Source organism: Lissotriton vulgaris, chromosome 3_1, assembly GCF_964263255.1.
Source record: "Lissotriton vulgaris chromosome 3_1, aLisVul1.2, whole genome shotgun sequence".
Taxonomy (NCBI): Eukaryota; Metazoa; Chordata; class Amphibia; order Caudata; family Salamandridae; genus Lissotriton; species Lissotriton vulgaris.
Window position 1 is genome coordinate 1,075,487,198 of NC_141689.1, and position 18,512 is coordinate 1,075,505,709.

General features: G+C 45.2%; 1 protein-coding gene across 3 annotated transcripts in view; it reads left to right on the plus strand.

Annotated features, from left to right (window-relative positions):
* Positions 1–18,512, plus strand: part of CD274 (CD274 molecule) — a 293,265-nt gene that overhangs the window by 62,530 nt on the left and 212,223 nt on the right. The window lies entirely within an intron of this gene.

Here is an 18,512-nt window from a genome sequence, read left to right on the forward strand (position 1 = left end):
TTACATAAGAACCAGTTGCAGAACATAAGGACTAAGGATACCATGCGTTACTTATATGATACAAGCAGATAAAATTGCGAATGTACAAGATGTAAAGTCACACAAGGAAGAGATACAAACAGAAAGAAAAATTGCAAATGTACAAATAGTAAAGTCACTCAAGGAAGAGATACGAATGGATATACTCAAGAGTCACCTAGGAATAGTAGAGAGTACAAAGGTCTACTGCATATACTAGTGATTAGAGTTATCTCTATATACATAGGGAAGGGATACGAATGGATATACTCTAAGAGTCACATAGGAATGGTAGAGAGCACAGCGGTCTACTGCATATACTAGTGATTAGGGTTATCTCTATATACAGAGCCTAGAGAGGCTCCACATCGAAAGCTGATGATTATGATTGTCCAAATTACAAGCCACAAATAGGTCCAAAAGGAGGAATGTGGCTGTTCCTCCTACATCTTGAACTATTCTCCAACTCACCCAGGACTGTATGGGACCTATTCAGGGAATTATTCTTCTGCTGTTTGGCAAACAGTTCTCAGCAATTTTTGCTACCAGATGCAGTAAATACATTTGATTGTAATTTGATAAATCAGACAATTCAGCATTGGGATTTTAATGAAGTGGCTGGTTAATGCCTCCAGCTCTGATGGTAAATGACTATTAATCATTTTTAGTGATAATTGGTACTACTTCTAGGGCCATTGTTTATTTCTAAAGTAGCGACAACATACAACATAAGGGGGTCTCCTGCGAAAGCTCATTTTATTTGAGTGACTGCTTAATTTCTCCCAGCAGATGCAGGTTGTAAGCACGGGCACTCATTTTGGGGGCCTGCCACATCCTTTGTATGAACAGACATTAAGTAAAATAGAGACAGGAATTACAGGATGCTGGAGAAAAGAGACATAAGATGGAATCAAAACTATGCAGCCATGACATGCAACAAGTTCAAGAATGCCTGAATAGTTTTATAGTTAAATGCAACGTTTTCAGGAAATAATGCGGGTAGAGGATGTGACCCAATGGCTAGAGCGGTCGACCTCGAAGCTGGGGAACAGGGTTCGAGACTCAAAAGGGACGCTCAAGAAACTGTGATTCTGGGCAAAACACTTAATCTCCGTGCCACAGTAAAAATGAGTGTGTGTGCCCGTAACCCAACTGGTGCTCATGTGAAGGGCTCTGATACCGTTTGGTTGAGTTTGTGCTATATAAACCTCCCCCCACAAACAACCCTAAACTGTCACAAAGATCTTGTGAGGCCTGTATTTAAAGATTTACTTCAAAGAACTTAGGCCATATGTTTAAAACACTTTTGACGTCTGACCACAACAATGCTTTTTCATATGTACAAATTCCAAATTTGACTCAGTAGCTTGTTACTGAATCATAATTTGGAAGGAACATGTTTACAGTGTCCTTTGCAAATAGCGCATTAGTTCTATTTATAAATGTTTTGAGACCGAATTGAAGGAGCAAAACATTCATTTTTTACCAAATACTAAAAAGTAGTAGTAACCATTTGCAACTAGCCAAATCCCCACTCAAACACAAACAACCCATTGTCCCAGTCAAGTCCCAAAACGGACAAGTCTGCAGAGAGTACCAAAAGTGGACGTCCGGCCACTCGCTCCCCCCGCTCCCCCCCGGCCCTCCCCCCGACCCCCAAACCTGGCACCAAAGAAGCTATGTCCATCTCCCCCGGAGTGAGTCTACGCCGTCAAGGCCACACCGTTCGTGGCGGCCGAGTCCCTGGCCGCTTCTCTCAGAGCACTGGCCATGTCCGCTCTGATGGTGGGCGAGTCAGGTCGCCCAGCGCTCGCCGCTGATCTCCTCCTCGCTGACCGCCGTCGCCCTCCTCTATCCGAGCGCCTCCAGGACGGTGTCGCTCCATCCTCCTCCGTAGCCGTGAGACCCAAGACGCCGCAGACATCCTGCAAGGATCGCAGCTGGTGCAGTACCCCGTTCCAGCAGAATATCAAACGAAAGGGATGCCCCCAGGAGTACGGTGTCTCGTGCTGTCGCAGGAAATCGGTTGCAATCCTGAAGGACCTACGCTTCTGTAGCGTGATGGCAGACAGGTCCTGATACAGCGCCACAGGTCGCTCTCGGAACGTCAAGGGTTGTTTTCTGCGGGCCTCGGACATGATGCGCTCCTTCACTGGAAAGTCAGGGAGGTAGGCCAAGATGTCCGGCGGAGGTGCCGCCGACTGTCGCTGTCGGCCGACTCTGTGGGCCCTGTCGATGCGGATCGGGAAGTCCGCGGCCTCTCCCAGAATCTCCCGGAACAAGTCCTGCAAGTAGCCCACCAGGTCTGTCCCCTCATCCGCAGACGGTACACCCCGTACCCGTATATTATTTCTCCTCAACCTGTTCTCCAGGTCCTCGTTATGGGCTTGGAGTTCAACATGTTGCTCCCTGAGACGGAGAACGTCCTGTTGCAAATGGACAATCTCGTCGTCCCGACGTTGGGCCGCCGCCTCCACCGTCTCCATCCGTTCGCCGAGGCCCTCCACCTCCCTGCGGACCTCGCGTACTTCACTGGCCACCTCCTGCTTCAGCGTCTGGAAGTCGGCCTTAAGCGAGCTGAACAGTTCCTCCATGAAGGACCTCGTGACGGGGGGGCTCACCCCCGGTAGGGTCCGCAGCAGCCCGGGAAGAGCCCGGAGATGGTTGCGCCCTGTCTCGCTGTTGCTGGGCCCTGCTAAGCATGTCCGGTAGGGTGCGATCCCCCTTCCTCGATCCTCCTTTTCCGGACATTCGTGCCACGTATGCTGTCGCCCTCAATGGAGGCAGGAACACTGGCGTCGGCCACCTACAGTAGGCCCGGCCCTCAATGAGTTTCCAACGTTCGGCAGAGTCCCTCCAGAGGGAACATCCGGCCAGATAGGGACACCAGGGGATCTGCGCCACAGATGACAAAATGGCGGGCCAGTCTAGTCAGAGAGGGCCGTTCGGTGCTCAGCTAGAATTTCGACAGAGACCCCTGCAGGGGGAACTCCGGCTGATGGTCCCGCAGGAAGGGAGAGCTGTGCAGGGGCAGAGGTGCAGGAGACGGCCTCAGGCGACACTGAAGGAGGGCTGCGCCACCGTCGCTATGAAGACAAGATGGCGGTTGGGCGGGGCCGGGTAGATCGTCCGGAGCCCGGCGATGCCACCAGGGTCACTCTGAGAGCCAAGTACACAGAGGAAAGTTCCATCTAGGGCCGTCCAGCTAGAGGAGAGAAACAGTAGACCTGGCTCAAATCTCAAGTACTGTCGCCAACTGGCCACGGGGCCGGGGCCCGCACAACGTGAGAGGCCACCACCGCAAGTCCAAGCACCACCACGATCTCACAGCAGGGCCCTCGCTCAGCGATGTCACTCAGCAGTTGTCCCTCTGACGATCCCCGTCGAGTACCGGGCGAGTTCTACTCCAGATTGCTAGACATCAGCACCAGGCCTCAGCCGAGGCACCCGGACAGCGCCCCGCTCTGCTTCGCCTCCAAGGCGCTCCACCGTCCAGCTATCGGTCTCTTAGCGTGCTTCCGCCGGAGCGATCGGGGCCAAAGTAGCATCAATGTGTGCCCCAGGGTCTCCGCCGCCCGTCCCTCGGCCGCTGAGCTTCAGCGGGGGGAGAGAAGCTAACGAAAAAGGGCTCGGGTCTAGTCGGACCGGAGGAGCTGCGGGAAGAAGCGTCCGCTCACCCCGCCATCTTGGCCACGCACCCCCAGAGATTACTGTTAGACTCATATGTGTCCCTACATGTTGAACCCTGGATTCCAGGGAAAATATGGGAGCCCTTGAGGAAATATTACCAACTAGCACTGGTCATTTTTGGGGATTTAAAATTCATACATGCCGTAGAAATTCGTCAAGCATTAGACACTTTGTTAAATAGCACTTTTTGAACACTTTAGCACTTTATACCTGTTTCTAGATTTTGAGGATAGGAATCTAGAAAATAGAAATGGGGTGGAAGTAAAAAAAGGCAGGTACAGGTGCCAGGCCAAGGCATCACGATTTTGGGTGGGTTGAGGAAGGGAGATAAGGCCTATTCCCTCCTTTGAATAGGTCAGGGGTGGGGTGTTGGAAGGTGAGGGTTGGAACGGGGGTTGTGCAGATAAAAAGGAGCAAGATGAGAGTAGGTTGTGGTTGAGCGTATGTACAAAAGTATGAGAAGAATAGGCGCAGATGAGCTAACAGAGGATAATAGGGGTAAGTGTCAAGTTCAGCAAGTAAATGGCATTAATGATATTTAAAAAAGGGGGTAAAAATTCTTTGACTGAACAAGATTTATGCATAGGACTAAAATTAAGAAATGTCGCAAAGTACAAAGATAATCTCTTATAATGTAAACGGTCTTCAAAATGCACAATAAATTTGGGGTATTGCTGAAATGGTTGGGATCTTTTTCCCCGAAAGTGGTATTTTTACAGGAAATCCAATACTCCCAAGCTGTCTTTGCAAAGGAAATATTCACAGGCCTATTTTGCATTGGCAAATATGGCAGGTCGTGGAGTTAGTATTTTGTTTTCAAATATGATTGACTGGGAGGTTAGGGAAGTGATCCATGGTGGGGAAGCGAGATGGATCTGGCTCAAGGTCAAAGTCGCAGGCGGTCTTCCTACTTTTTTGAATTATTATGGCCCAGTTTTTGATGATATTAAAGCAGATTTATGATCTTATAATGAACTTGGAAAGTCCCATAGTTATGAGTTGAGACTTTAATTATATGCAAGATCTAGGACTAGATACTTCAATTAAAACTAAGCAACTACTAAAGCCGAAGACTTTGAAATTGATTAACATTATAAACAATGGTTTTACCTTAATAGACCCTTGGCGATTAGATCACCTGGGTCTTTCCCAGTTTACGTGTTACTCAGCAAGATTTAAAACAGCTTCACAGCTGGATTTTTTTTTGGTGGATAAATTACTAGAATGAGGAGGGTCGGAGATAAAAACTAACTTTTTTTCGGATCACTCTGTAGTCTCCTTAGACATAGTGTTAGGAATACCTCGAAAAAGTAAAGCCAGATGGCAGTTTGATGAATCCTTACTCAATGACCAAAAATGGATTCAAAATTCTACTAAAAGCAGTAGAACAGGCTAGGAACTCATTTGATTGTGGGATTATAGGAGATTATTTTGATACAGGATTAGATCAAGAATGGAAGAGGGAGAAAGAGCAATTAAGAAACTTTTTTATTTTAGAAGATATTATGGGGAGCAAGGTTTATCAACAGAAAGTGTATGAAGAAAGTCAGCATATAAGTAAATATTCAGCACGGACTACCAAAATGCAGAACAACAGGCAAATAATCACTCAAATGAGTGACTCCAGTACTGGAATCATTGAGGAGAACAAAGGTAGGATAGCAGAAATATTTCTTAGCATTTTAAATGAATCTATGCAGAAGTACAGGTAATAGACCCGCAAGATTTAAAAGGCTAATTCGGCTCTTTCTAGCTACCATAAATTACTAGGGATAATATAGAAGCTTTAAATAAGTCCATCAAGCCTATAGAAATTGCTGAAACGCTAACAACTATGGCTAGTGCAAAAAGCTTTTGGGAACAATAGTATTCCCATAGATGTATATAAAATGTTTCAAGCCGACCTTTCCCCATTTTTAATATCTCTGCTTAATCAAATTAAGGATGAGATTCATATCGCCAAAAGATTTAAGGAGTCACTAGTGATTAGAGTTCTTAATAAAGATAAAGATCCAAGGGACCACAACTCTTATTGTCAAATAAGTTTATTAAATTCAGAACACAAACTACTTATAAAAATCTGGGTGAATAGGGTTGCTCCTAATGCCCAGCAAATAGTTCATGTCTTCAAACAGGATTTTTGCCAGGAAGATCAATGACTGCAAATACTTATTACTTGACACAGGCTATTGAATATTTTTTACTCAACAAGAATAAGGCTGCAATATTAATGATGGATGCGGGAAAGGCATTCGACCTTGTTGACTGGTAAGCTTTGTTTTTCATTTTAGGGAAATCTGGCTCTCTATCTCAATTGATAGCGATGCTAAAGGAATTGTATAAGGAGCCCGAAGAGAAAATAATTATTAATACGGAAGAGGTGGGAAAGTTTAAAATTATACGAGGCACCTGCCAGGGATGCCCGTTATCCCCACTCTTGTTTTTTCTTTTTATTGAACCAAGTGTTAAAACCTGTTCAAACCCATTGATTTTAGCTCCCATAAGTGGGATGGCAAAAATCTATTTATTTGCTGATGATATAATATTATATCTTAAGGCCGAAAATGCAAATATACAGGAAGCGCTGGAGGAAATCCAGCTTTCTACACGCCTAGGTGGGTATAAGGTAAATCAGTCTAAAGCGGAGTCGCTTTGGTTCAATTTTATGGATTCCCAGCTGCCAGCGGATCTTCACACTTTACCACAATGGCCTATACGATATTTAGATTTCTATGTAACAAATGAATATACACAATTGTTCCATTTAAATTATGGGAATACTCTTATAATGGTTAAAAAGTTATTAGACAGAAGGACTTTAATACCTTTGTCATTAGTAGGATGAGTTTCGTTAGTTAAAATATCAATACCCCCCTTGTTTGTATTTTTGTTCTTGAACCTTCTTCTGCAAGTGCCTAGATCATATTCTAGGGAATTAGATTATGTTATTTGTGAGTTTATATGGGCAAAAAAACAATCATGGGTAAAATTGTCTACCATCCAACTAGACATAGAGCATGGGGGATAGGATTACCACATTTTCCAACATATTATCAGGCTTTCGTGGTTAATCTGATGGTACAATTAACAGCAGCATCACCAAAGTACGATCATTTTGTTCTCGATCTTATACTAAATGAAAGTGCAATTAAATTACCAGCTTTCCTGCAGTCGACAAAACTGCCCAAGAGAATAAGATATAAGGGTATAATGACACTAGTAACACAAAGCCAGTTATTTTTTAAAGCATATAATATAACTGGATGTCACGCTCTTAGTCCACTTCAGGACCGTGTGATTTGGGGCCTACAGCTTTCACGAGGTGTCTTGCAGTCCTGGAGGGATCTAGGGTTTGATAAACTAGGTGATTTTTATAATCATACAAACATGGGAATCAATACTACAGCAATTTAGTAGTCAAAATGCAGCTTTATGGCTAAGCTTTAACCTAGTAACCAGTTTTCTTAAAAATAATTATATGATGATTGAGACTGCAAGAACGATAATAGTCCAGATTAATGTTAACAAGATGAGTGGAGTAGATAATTGGTATTGCATGCTACGCCACAGTACTACTAAGAAACTTTTGGAAGAGTTCCTTCCTAAAGTTTTGCAAGAAACTGGCTGTAATTGTAACATCAAAGAATGCTAGTCGTTGAGTGTGATCGGACATAAAGTATTAAGAGCGGCAAACTTTAAGAGAATGAATTTCATATCTAGATGGATGGCATAGTATACGCCTCGTAGACTACATAAAATGTTCCCATTAATACAGGATCAATGTTTCAGATGTAAGAGGAATGGTGTGGGTGGATGGGTTCATATATTATTTGCATGCACCAGTCTACAGCATTTTTGGGATGTGATTTTTAAGATTATTTGTCATTGCATGTCGATGGCTAGTCTTCCATCAACAATGTTGGTTTTATTTGACTTTTCCAATATGCTGTTCCAGTTAACAAAACACTAATAATATTTTATTTGTATAGCCATAGCATTTGCCAGGTCCATGGTACTACAGAACTGGGAAACAGCAACATTCCTGACAATAGGTTAGTGGCTTAACACGTTGGCCACGACCTACAAATTAGAGGAGGCATATGCAAAAAGGGTAGGGGCACTCTGTAGTTTTAAAGCTACATGGTTGGTTATTCTTCATTTCTTCAATGAATTGCAATATCCTCCATACAATTAAGTCATCTGAAGTGAGAGATGGGGAGTATGACAAGCTCTGGATCTTAGTAGAACAAGAGTACTGCTGCTATTTAGATTTTATTGTATAGTATTTTGATCATTCATTGTCACTGTTTTATTAATATAAAATTGCACTGTGTTATTTTAAAAAAATACTTTTGATGCTGCTATTAATATAAATATGTATTTAGTTTATTTGAATAAATTAACTGATTATTTTTGTGACGTTGTACTTGCCATATACTTGCACTCTGGGAAAAAAATGCCTGGATTATTTGTATTACCTGCTTCTTGTCGTGCTCAAATAAAAAGTTAGAAAAAATATCTTTTTTGGTGTGTCTGTGTGTCATCATTGACCAGATGCTAGGCCCAGCTAGTATATTGATCTATTTTCAGGCTCCAAGGTTTCCTAAAATCCTCAAAGGTGTCATCTTATGATATGAGGCATGCTTCTGACTTGCTCGAAATTCAATCAATGACTCATTACATATAGTTCTACTTCTGCCAAGGGCATGATCGTGGTGGCATGCTCGTGGCAGAAGATGCTCTCTTCTGCATATTTTGCTCTTTTGTGCAAGAATGGATTCCCCTTCCTGGATGTTAACATTTAAACCTGGCTTTAGACTGTCTGTTGTAAGAGTCAATGATTAGTTAGAATAGGAGGCAGGTCTCCTCTCTTGTTTGTTATTTTCTATGGTACATCTATTTGGAGTCGTCCATTCCAGGTTATTTTACCAGCCTGTGATCCCTTGGCACCGGCTTTCCTTCTTCCTGTATTGGTAGGATAGCGACTGGCTCCTCGTATGGTTCATCACTCTCTGTAGGTGGAAGGGAGATGTAGTTTCTTCGTTTTGTGAGTTGTTTTTATTTTATTTCTATATAATGCAAGGTGCAGAAATGCAAGGAATATAAAGGAAAAGGATTTACCACTGGTAATAACATCTGAAATTAAACGAGGAGGAGGGAGAAAAGCCGAAAAAAGAAATAGTGGTGTTAAAACGAAAACAACAGACAATGGAGGATAAAAAAAAGAGAGAAAAAGTACAGAAAAACACATTGCAAATAAAATCTATCTTTAGGACATTGGTATTACATTTTGCCATAATGTATCAATAGTTAGTCAAATGGCTTCTCAACCTCATTCAGTATCTGTTACTCTTTAAGATCTGGCTAAGCAATGTCACCTTCGTCAATTACCTTGTTCTTGTTGTACCTGAAATTGCTGGGCTACATTGGACAAATATGCTAATTGTTTGAACCATTGCCCTCTCTCTACTGGAGGTCTTTGTTTCTAAAATGGCCATGGAAGAACAGGATTGGCACTTGTGACTCCAGCGAAAAAACTTCTCACATCATTTGGAAACAAGAGTCTGAACCAAATAAAATGTTGCAGCTTTAAACCACAATGCGAACGTTAGTAATTTGGCATAAGCAAGTACAGATACAAATCCCTGCAGGTATACAGCTGAAAAACATATGTATCTGCTCTGCTTCCCTATTTGAGCACCGTGAGCATGCAGAATTGTGTAATAATCCCATTCATTGTAGTCTGGCAGTTGTGGTAATAGAGCCTATTTGTTGTTTGATAAAGCTTGATCTCAGATTAGCAGGTTTCAGAAAGTCCCAGCTAAAAATAAAAGATTCAGGCCCAGATTTACATAACTGTGATGGAACCCAGCACCCAAAGTCACTGCATTGCGTGACTGGGAGAGAACAGAAAAGCACCCTAACCACAGAGACATGGCACTATCTAGCCCTCTTCCGCGCGCTGGCACGCAATCAGCCTTTTGAGCGCCACACACACACATTTGTGTACTGGTGAAAAGGTGTCTGCGTGAGTCTAGCATATGTTTTCTACTGGAAGGATGTTCTTCCAGTGCAAAATACTATGCTTAGACTTACTTTAAAACTTTGCCCACTTTGGATGTGTGTTGGACATGCCAGCACACATGCAAAGTCGCAAAAGTCAGGAGAAATGAAACACTTCTTCTGTTTGACTCCGGTTAGTTTGTGGCATTAATTTTGAGCGAATAAAGCAAACACAAGGAGATGATGGATGGAGCACTGAAACTTTTCAGACACTCACCCCCAATCAAAGATCTGTGTTGAGTCCATCATCATTGTTTAGCTCACTTTGCAACCTCAGTTCAGACCAAGCTGAATGCAAATCAGTCTTGACCCTGTGCCTCATGGGAACAGTCCAGTCCGAACTGCCGAGCCAGGTCTTCTCTGAACTGGAAACAAGCATCCTGGGACTGGTTTCTGGGTAACACCCCTCATCAGCCAGACTAGGGGGGCGTGGCTTGAGCTCTGATGAGAGCGGCGGCGTGAGCTGATAGCCCCGCGCCCGATCCCAAGGATTTATCCTGTTTAAATCCCCTGATTGTTAGCAGAGACACTGAATCGTGTGTCGGAACGGTTGAGCAGGGGCTCCCGACCGACACAGCATCCCCCGGTGCTTCCTGTGCTCTCCAGGCACGAAGTTAACTGCCGGTGCAGCCCGAGGGGAGAGACCAACATGGCGGCGGGCGGCGGAGATTAGCGGAAAGCGGAGCCAGCAGACCAGATTTGCTGCACAAGGAGAGGATACCTGCGAGCGGCGGAGTGCCTGCGGGAGGCGGCCAGTACCCCTGGGCAGTTTGATACACAGCTGGGGTGGGGAAGGTCGGGAGGCCCGGAGGACTGCTGATCTGGGAGGCATATAGTGGCCTCAGAATGGCGGCTGGAGGCCAGCACTGCCGATAAATGGAGAGCTGATCGGGGGACTTACGGGGAGCAGTGCATGGCTATGGGCACGGCGGGGATATTGCTGAGGTGCGGATCCCGTGATAGCTAGTAGTGGGCAGCGGTACCGGAAGGAGGTTCTGCCTCGAGGGACGAGCACAGATGATCGGCGGCTCGGAATCATTGCAGTGAGCTGACCCGGTGCACCAGACTCCCTGGACACAGCCGGATGGCGAGGCGAGCAGCAGTGGGCAAGCAATCTGCTTAGAGGGCCATCTGAGACCAGCTGCTGTATCCGGTGAGTGTGGTGGTGGGGCCGGCGCCCGGCACTGCGGAGGTGGGTCGGGGAGCAGGTCCGCAGCGCTACATGAGCGGAGGCAGGGGCACATGCGCGGGGCCTAGGCGGTGATAGCTGACCCGAACTAGAAAGACGCACGGAGCACTGACGGCCCGTAGGCCACGCCCAAGCTGCCCTACAGAAGAGGTGGAGAGGTCCATAGTGGCTAATATTTGAGGCTAGAGACAGCCAGAAGCCCAACGGAGACACTACTCAGGGGTTGGCGAACAAGGCCCAGAGATTTGCTCTATGAGGAGAGTTTTGGATTGAGACCCTCGCAGTGTGTGCTGTTCCGGGGCAGCGGGGCTGTTGTTGTGGAGCCTGAAACTGCACTGGGTCAAGAGAGCTACAAGCTCGGAGTGTGCTGAGCAGTGGGGGTATGGGTCAGGAATCCGCACCAGGAATCGAGACATAGAGTGGCCAAAGCTGGGGCTATATTACTGATGTGAGACACTGGCCGGTACCTGCCCATGAATGTGCTAGACGTAGGGAAGAAAAGGCTCTGGAGGCGGCAAGCTGCAGTGACTACTAAGAGTTAGCTTTCTCACTTTCACAGTGTTCTACTGGAGGGGGTTGCGTGTGGTGCCTCTCCACGGGCGAGTACACTTAGGCTGCACAAGAGGGTGACTGGATACACGAGATGAAGCCCAAAAATAGTAAAGAGGAACTTAGGGGACAAGAGGACAAGAGGACACTCATTGCACGGGTGAGGAATCCGAGGGTGCTGTATCTGAGATAGGATTGCGACAACATCTAGATAAAATACTGGAAGCTATAGCCTCAAAAAAAGAAGCCCTACACCAAGATATTGCACAGGTTGCGACCGGGTTGGGGCTCCTACGCGTGGACCACTCGAAGTTAGCGGATAGGGTGAAAGAGAATGAACTGAGCATCCAAACCCTGATGCCAGTGCAGAAGGCTATGGAAGCCAAGCTGGGAGATGCGCTGAGTCGCCTAGAGATGTTAGAGAAGAGGGCCGAAGATTCCGAAAGTAGGAACAGGCGCAACAATATTCGCGTGGTAGGTTTGCCCGAAAATACAGAAGGGACAGACATGATTGAATATCTGGAAGGCTGGCTCAAAACTGTGGTGGCGCCTGAGGGTCTCTCCCCCTTCATCACACTGAAGAGGGCACACAGGGTCCCAGCCCGACGACCGCTGCCTGGCGGGCTTCCTCGGCCTGTACTGGCCAAATTGCTCCACTACAAAGATAGGGACACACTGATCAACAAAGCCCGCACGGCGGGACCCATCAAGGTTGGCAATGGCACAGTCACCATATTCCCGGACTACACCCAGGAGACGCAAAGGCGTTGGGGTTCCTATTTTGCTGTTAAGAAGGAGCTCAGGGAAGAGGGGATCCAGTATTCGCTGATTTTCCCTGCAAAATTAAGAGTGGTAGTGGATGGCAAGAATAAGTTCTTCATGACGCCCGATGACGCATGGGCTTGGCTAGAGACATATATAGCGGGTACAGATCATAAAACCCAAAAAAGCCCTGACCCGCGCAAATCCTCTCAGATGCGCAAATCCCAGCGACTCCGGAAACGGAATAAGAACCTGCAGAAACAGCAGTTAACCCAAATGGCGGAGGATAAGAAGAGAGCGCTCGCGGCAACGGTGGAGATCACGTGGTCACAGAGAGCTGAATCAGCGGTGGGAACAGAATCAGAGGAAGATAAGAGGAGATCCGACACTGAACTTTCGGAATCAGATAGCACCAGGGGCCCTGTGGTTACGCCTAGAACTGCGGATGGAATGATGGACGAGTAATGATCAATGTAACCCGAGGAGGTGGAAGACTTGCCAGGGAGTGATGTGAAATATTGATGCGCCTGGAGGCGCCAGTGAACATGTACATTGTGCCTTGTTGCTTTGTGGGATCTAGGGCGCTGGGGCCTAGGCGAAGGCTGCTACCTGTTGGAGCCGAGTCACCCTTCCACTGCCCTTAAGGGGCCCTGGAGCAGTTGTTGCAGGATAGTCCTGTGTGTGTTGTTGTGACGTTTGGATGGGAGCTAATAGTTTGTTATTGGGTCCTGTTCTGGGGGGGTGGGTGGGGGGCGTTACATGGGGTGTTGCAGTTAAGGGGTATAATGATGGTGTGGGCGGCTGCAGAGTGAGCGAGTGGAACTTGCATGGCATATGCAATGGGGGCATTACCTGACCTGAAATGTATCACATGGAACGTACGGGGTCTGAATTCAATAACTAAGCGCCACAGGGTTCATGCATATCTGGTGCGGAGGGGAGTCAATATAGCCCTGTTACAGGAGACGCATCTTACCAAAACAGAGGGACATGCGCTGCAGCGTAGGTGGAGGGGGGAGGTGTTCAGCACAGCATATTCAGCTTTTGCCAGGGGGGTGCTTATATGGGTAAGGGCGGGTGTCCCTTTCCAAGCCACGAATCAAGTGTTGGATCCAGAGGGCCGGTACGCAGCGGTGGAGGGGAGGCTATATGGTAAGGACGTTGTGCTGTGTAGTGTGTACGCTCCAAATGTGGATCAGGCCCGTTTCTTGAACCGCCTATCAGGGCGGAAATAAATAAATAAATAAATCAGCCATACTAGCTTGAATCCAGTGGCAAAGCGAGCAAGGCACACGTCTGGTCATACCCTGTCAACTTAGGGCGAACAACGCGAACACAAGGGGATGATGGACAGAGCGCTTACACTTTTTAGGAAATGGTCATGCTCTGGGGTGTTGCCCTGCACCGCATTGGACAGGGGTGCCCTCCTGTTTGACCCCAGAGAAACTGAATAAGTATCTGAGGGGGCAGAGACTCTCAGATCTGCTGCTTGAAACCACAGAAGAATAATGGTCCATGCTGGAAGTTTGATTTGCACCAACGAGGCCCTGCACTCTGACTGACTGTGCCTGGTGCAAAATATGGAACTGCAGCCCTGTGGACCTAGCTTGCTTCAAAAGGACTAAAGACTGGACTTACTGCAAGCTAAATGTTAGCAGAGCTCACCTGGATCATCACCACTCAGAGCCCCCTGCTTGGAGTGTATCCAGTGCCTTTTATGGGTGTTGTCCGGGTGCATTGTGGGAATAGTGGCCCAACCTTTCAAGGACCATCTTGGAGATTCCAGACCCTTGGGGTAAGTTTTGGACATTTTGTGGCCCTCAGAGGAAATTCAGGAAAAAATTCCAGAAGTTTGGAGCAACATTAGGAAAAAGCTCCATAAGTGATTTAACTCGACCTGGCCAGCCAAGCTGGTGACCCTCAGCAATGAGCCGGTCTATCCTCCAGGTGTGTCCCGCTGAAAGGCTCTGGAGTTCCAACTTCCAGAGTTTGACCGGGAGCTGGTCGAAACCCAGGCTGGCGAACATTCACTGAGTCTGGCCTGGTGAAGAGCATTGAGGGACCCCATGAGAAAAAGCTCTGTAAAAGTTTCTAACTCTGAAGGTAGCAGGCTTGACTAGTTCCAACCGCAATAGTTAAGTCACCCACCTTCTACCACGAGCTGGCCTGGATCCCTTGTTCATCCTGCAGTAAAGCTCTGGAGGTCTGACTTTCATAGTTTGACCGGGAGCTTGTCAAAAGGCCAGCCGGCGAACCCTCACCGAATCCTGACTGGTGGAGAACTTTGAGGGACCCCGGAAGAAAAAGTTCCAGAAAAGTTTCCAAGTCGGAAGGTAAAAACTTTGTCTGAGGCCTACCGCGAGTGGTAGCCGCGGAGAGCTCCATCGTGGGCGACCTGAAACTTTACTTTGTCCTGGTCCAGTACAACCATATGTCCCATTAGGCGCAATAGGTTTCTATATGCTATATAAGGTTAAATCTTAACAAATTCATATCTCCGGTTTACTACATTGGATTTTTTTCATTTTGGTGTCATTTTAAGGATAAAATATGACCTATTTTTATAAATTCCCCCCTTTTACCCTTGGCCGAGTCCTGCCCCCTGCCTGTCTGCTATCGCACGAGTAGATACTGCAGCTCCAGCACTGGTAGCAAAGATAGTGGGATCTGGAGACAGGCCGGACTCGCTAAATCCATTACTCTCACATCTGTGCCAAGGCGGTAAATGCAACCTTGAAGCCAGACTTCAAAGTTGAGGCCGAAAGAGCTGCTGTGGCCAGCGTCAAAAATGCAAAACCCAAGAAGGAGGGTTTCTAGAACTTCCACAAGAGTTCGCCAATTGATGGCTGTCTCCTGAACACTGCACCTTTTCGAACAGACAAATGAACCACGTATGCTCACAGAGAGGGGACAAATAGTCGGATGGGTTCTACTTTGATATGTAAATGTAATTTAAACTGAAAAGTTCCAATAAACAATACTATAAGGCGAAATTAATTTTTCCGGTTTCCCACATTGGATTTTTTCATTTTGGTGTCATTTTAAGGATACAAATATGACCTATTTTTTTATAAACCCATGTATGATTTTTTCATTGTGTGTTGTGTCTTTATTATTTACTGAATTGTTGTTTTTAAATGCTTTACATACCTGTCTATGAAGTTCAGCCTGTCTGCTTGCAGCCAAGCTGCCAAGGGTTGAGCATGGGAATAATTTTCTGAGACCTATTCTGAGCCCTAGACTGTGTTAGTCACCTTATTGCCAGTGATAGAGGCATATTTACCACTGCTAATAATCCACCTTCCAACACCTGCCAAGTAACATTTTCCACTAAGACATGCAACAGAGTCTGGTTACCACAAACCACACAATTGGATTCTCATACAGAGTTCCAATAGACTTGATATAGAGAAAGAGCTAAAACCTTTCCAAAATTACTCAAAGGAAACCACAATGTACTCAGTCTAAAAGATTAAATACATAAACATTAAAATCAGTCAGTCAGTCAAAAACATTAAAATCATTAATTCCAAGTGGGAGAGGTTTTCGCTTTCCGGAAGACATAATAAAATATTTATTATGTTTTCCACTGGGCTTTTAGAACAATTTAGAATCACCTGCATGTCCTTGTCATAAAACAGTCTATGCTACACTTGACTATTTTAGTGGTTTTTACCAAAAATGTGCAAAAATGTTTTTAATTCCATTTATTAAGACTAGAAATCTGACACATTGCTCTCAATCACTACTCATTTTAAAACAGCTTCATGATGATGAAACGTGTTTTTAGTTTAAGGTCTTTTGTACGGGCCGCTGTACGTTCTAGAAGTTCAATGCACTTTGATTAAGTTGCTGTTTTTTATTTGTATTCACATAAGTTTCGAACTATGTATGTAGCATTGTCATAGAAGCACAAAGCACTTCAAGAAGATTCCTTTTAAGGATGTTTTATCCTTTTTTACATTTTATTTGTATTTTATGGTAGATGATATACGTGGAACTATTGCGGCTATACTCTGGATGCTTTATGTATTATTGATAATCTGTACTTTTATGGTTGCATGGCAGCTGAACAAAGTTTTTGATTGATTGATTGATACTCATTCTGATGTCTTTTTAACGTCAAATAAAGTAATTGTCAAGAACAGGTTTTCAGAAGTAGTCAAGTCAAATAGAGTGCAGGAATGTATATTATGTTCAGTAGTGTCTCTGCCTGGGTTGAACCTGTGCTGTTCTGTCGTGTCACCTGGGTTTAATATCAGCAATAAGTGATTTGAAAAACAAAATCCAAATACCTTACTGTTATTTTTGAGAAGTGATATTGGAAAATAGGAAGAAGAAAATCATATTTAGTCCCTTTTATGACTGAATAGAATTAAATCCGCTTACAGCTATGATGTTGGCATATGGGCATTTAGAAGTTTGATTTCTGTGACCTTCAGCACTAATCCCTCGGTTTTCAGACAATAAGATTGGTAGAATTTAGAAGAGAAGCCATCATCTCTAGGCCCCTTATTAACAGGAACATTAAAGATCACTTCCTCTAGTACTGTGACAGGGAATAGAAGACTCACAAGACAATGTAATGGGAGAACAAAATACACTGTATACCTTTTTATTGTCAAAAGTTAATAGACATAGTTTATTATTCAATAAACATTCAACTGGATCCAAATCTAGATCATATACGGCTTTCCCTTCCTTTTGTGATAGGTTTTAGCTGTACCAGTGCTTATCGGGAAGGTCTTCGATGTCAGAAATTAGAGCAGTAATGATCAGGGTGCCCTACACTGATATGACCCAAAGCTTGGATATTTTTTTCTTATTAGCAGGATAAACAAGCTCACTGAGCATAACCCTTTAATGTGTAGCAAGAGCTGTTATCTATAATCCGTCAATTATATAACAAAGATAGGCGGATAGCCCCCCTTTACTAGGGCTACCCTGTGCTCCTATAACACAGCTCTGGTGTTCTTCCTAGAAAATATCTAGTGTTGCGAACTGTGGCTTGGTATTATGCATTTCCCATCACCTCCTCCACACTGGCTTTAGGCCATGACCCCAGGCGAGAGGCTTAGCACCCTGGAACTCAGGGTTTGTCTCCTGACAGACACTCTGTCACTTTGTGGTTGCCACAGAGATTGTTATGCTTCTGTTCTTTAGTTACGATCCTCATGCTGTTTATGTTCTCCTGTCTTCCTTTGATGATAATACAAAATTTATACAGCACACAACTACTCAAAAGAGTGTCCTGGAGCTGTTATCGAGGTCACCAACACAACACCGATCATCCAATTAAGCTTGTTGAAAGAGCTATATTTAATTTTTTTTCCTAAAGGTGGAAAGTTCAATTACGGTGCATTGCTCCAGAGAAAGTTTAATCAAGTCGACTGGCCCAAGATAAGAAAAGGACCTGCCGCCAATTCTGGCCTGGCAGATTGTAGGTACTCTAGCCATTTCATCAGAAGAGGACCAAGTTTCTAGAGGGGACACAGCCCAAATCCCTTCTCTCAGATAGTTGGCTCCAGTAGTGTGCTGGGCTTTGTGCAAGAGGACCAGGGATTTAAAAAGGACCCTTTTTTTAATAGGAAGCCAGTGAAGCGCTTTCAAATGTGAGGACGTATAGATGGGCGTAGTACGCGTAGTCGCGCTCCGCGAAGCTACGCGAAGTTGCTCTTGCACTCCGCGAGCTCCGCAAGCATGTGTAGTACCTTGTTCGACCCGTTCGCGAGCCATTTTTCTTGCTCGGGAGCACGGTGTGCGTGTTCGGGGCGCTGCCTGCGTGCTCGGGATGTGTAGCGCGCAAACTTACCCACGAGGTGGGCTATGGGCACGGCCATCTTGTTTTTTCAATTGTCCCGCCCGCTCGCGTTCCCTTATTTCCTGTTCTGGGTCGCTCATAACGTGTTCGCGTTGTGCAAGTCATGTTCGGGTACGCATCTACTTGTTTGCGTGGACAAAGTGCGTGTTAGCGAGAAATATCGCGCAAACTTACCCACGTGGTCGCGATGGGCGCGGCCATCTTGTTTTTTACACTCTATGCTATGGTTTTGGGCCTAGTTTTCTATCCACCTTTAGTCTTTGCAATCCTTATTTTTTTCAGTTTTCTCACTTTTTTTACTTATTATCTGTCTCTCTCTGTTTATATTTTGCATTTTATTTCTACTTTTACAACTTTTATTCCACTTTTCTACTGTTTTATTTTACTTCCTTCTTTTACCCTGCTACTTCTTTCCCCTAA